The sequence below is a fragment of the Bidens hawaiensis genome, unplaced genomic scaffold, assembly GCF_021521415.1.
Source record: "Bidens hawaiensis isolate Kalapana, Puna unplaced genomic scaffold, B.hawaiensis_p1.1 tig00026173_1, whole genome shotgun sequence".
Classification (NCBI taxonomy): Eukaryota; Viridiplantae; Streptophyta; class Magnoliopsida; order Asterales; family Asteraceae; genus Bidens; species Bidens hawaiensis.
Window position 1 is genome coordinate 1 of NW_027494202.1, and position 2,944 is coordinate 2,944.

At 33.7% G+C, this 2,944-nt stretch overlaps 1 long non-coding RNA gene across 1 annotated transcript; it reads right to left on the bottom strand.

Moving 5' to 3' along the window:
- Positions 1-529: 529 nt before the first annotated feature.
- LOC143572904 (uncharacterized) lies at positions 530-1,162 on the bottom strand. The gene is made up of 3 exons (XR_013142335.1): positions 1,094-1,162; positions 951-1,010; positions 530-696 (listed from the first exon to the last, which is right to left on the bottom strand). It is a non-coding gene; the product is annotated as an uncharacterized LOC143572904 (long non-coding RNA).
- Positions 1,163-2,944: the final 1,782 nt, after the last annotated feature.

The window sequence follows — 2,944 nt, forward strand, 5'->3', positions numbered from 1 at the left end:
TTCAAAACTGAAACATAGACAGTAATTTGAGATGGTGTTTGCTCTCATATCAAATTACAAGTCATAAATACAGAACCAAACATGTAGTTCAGTTAAAGAAATAAATTATCCAAAATGTTACCTTGTATGTCTCGACTAAGTCATATCCAACAACCACATTGGATAATCCCCCTGCAAAATACAAAATGGGTTGTTAGTTTTCAAAATAAATAAAAATGGTTGGATAATAACCAATGAAAAAAATATAAAAACCTGCAGCAGGATGAGTTTCCAAATGATCATGCCCAAAAGAAGTTATAGAGCTAGCAGCCTTGCAAGCATCAAGTAATTGAACCTTTGTTTTTGATTGTCCTGCTACAAAACATGATATACCTAAAACATGATCCTTCAAAACTATGAAATTTTCAATACCAAAACCTTAAATTCGTTTGGATTATAATAGTTCATTTAAAGAAAAACAAATTATCAAAACTGAATAATCAAGAATCTGTAACAAATTATCCAAACGTCATAAAATTGATTCATTATAATAACTATAATGAATAAATTTACTTCACATTTACAAAAAGCTAAAAGGAAAGTATGTGATAATAGAACACCGACCAGTCCAGTTATTCAGATTAATCATTATGAGTAAGAAATCCCTTGATAATCTTTTGCTCTTCATTCAACGGATCCAGTCTCCTCCTTTAAAGCCTGAAAAATCACACCAATTTATTTGTTAAAAGATTGGGTTTTGCAATTCAAAATGGGGCACAACTTTTTGCTTTTTTTTTTTTTTTTCATAATTTGAACAATTAAGAACCCCAAAACAATTGACTTCTAAAAGGGGGGAAACTTGAAAAGCATGATAGTGAGCAAAGTTTGTACTGTTCGTCACCAACATACAACACTAACATGTGAAAGTGGGTATCGATTTTAAAAAAAATCAACATTAAATCAAAACATACCTGAATTAAAGCTCCTGTTGGACCCATGATATTATTGAAATCAATATTCATAAACAATTTCTGCAAATTAGGGTTACATGTTCTAATTAAACACTACTAAACGACACTGTTATGATCATAGAGGAAGGGGATGTGAGTGTTACCGTGTCGCCAGCCGGAGAGTAGCGGTGATTGTTGACTACTAACAGATTTTGATTCAAATGAATCCTGAAGGAAGATGAATTGTTAAAAAGATTTTGCTAGAGAGAAAGAATGTTCTTAATATCGAATTACAAATGAGATGAATAGTTGATTGCTAGCGTTAGAAGGAATTGAATTTGAAACAGCAAGAAAGAATGCCTTTGACATCGTCGCATACGAATGTCAAGTATAATACTGAATTAAAATTAATTTGGAATTGACATTTGACACTTTAAAAAATTCTGATTAATTATAAAAACAAAGTTGTTTAAGAACCCACTCATTTGTTATATAGTTAGATTAGATTTTTTCTCCTTGGTCCGAAATTTTTTTCATGATTCTCAGAGACGGCTCTTATCTCAATGCATGATTTCATATACCGATATATGTATGCGTATCTTTAAAGATAATAACTGAATGGATGTATTTTGATTGTGTTTGTAGATTCCACCTCAATCTGTGGACGTGCTAACCAAGATACCTTTGGCACCTCAGATGCGACCAGAGCCTATTAATACCAACCCCAAACAATACCACGCGATACTCAGGCGGAGAGAATCGTGTGCAAAAGCAGAAGTAGCTGCTAAAGACCGAAAGGTAAATTGTGATTTTATAACTAAGGATGAATTTGTTTGGTAAAGTGGTTATAACGTGTTATATTGGTCTTATATTACAGTCCTATCTTCATGAGTCGTGCCACAAACATACAAAGAGAAGGCTTAGGACTATTGATGGTCGTTTTGCCAAGAGAACAGACGTTGATTCTTTAAAGAACACTACAACTTTTGTTCCTTCAAAGCGTGCGCAGTCAGAGTCTATGAAACACCAAGGGGCAAATCGGTTAACAACCCTATCATTGGAGGAATAAAAAGGTGAATATGCTTTGAGGTTAGAAGGATTTGGTGGCCTGAATGCTCGGTTGTTGGTGACCTTGTTGTCATCATAGGTGTAATGTTGTTTCATATGCTTGGGAGAAATGAATAAGTTACAAGATGAGATATTAAGAGGACGCAACTCTGTATAACTTTTGTAAGTATAAACAGTGAATAAAATACTAAAATGTATAACTTTTGTTTCATTTAACATGTAAATTTATAAAGTGTTTGGGTCATTTTGTATGGTTAACAGATGAATTTGCAGATCGCTGCACTGCGCACTATCAGTTAACGGGGCTTTTGACTCGTTTCGTAATAAAGAATTAATCGTTTTATGTTATTTAATTCCGTTTAATTTCTTTGGTGTTTGGTAACAATTATATGAGAGAAATAAAAATGAAAAGCAAAACTGGTGAATGTGAAGAGTACAAACATTTAATACATATTTTCTAAGTTACATTTTATATGTTAACAAGTCCCACATGACTCTGCAAAGACTTTCAGAAGCTCTCTCATTCTATAAATACCAATAGCAAGCTTTGGTGTTTTCAAGTTGCTCCAACCTGGCCTAAAAACATAAGGTCTTTGGCACCCGAAATGGGACCAGAGCTTGTTAATTTCAATCCTAAACAATACCACGCGATACTAGAGTTGCATGCAAAAGCAGAGGTAGAAAAGAAACTTATTAAAGACCGAAAGGTGAGTTATGAATTAGTATTTAAAGATGACTTTGGTTTTCTAAAATGGTAAATAAGATGTTATAATGTTATGTTGGTCTTGTTTTACAGCCATATATGCATGAGTCGCGCCACCAACATGCAATGAGAAGAGTTAGGTGTATTGGTGGTCGTTTTTCCAAGAGACCAGAAGTGGAATCATTAAAGAACACAACTGGTTCTGGTTCTTCAAAGCAGGTGCGACCAGAGTCTTCTGAAACAC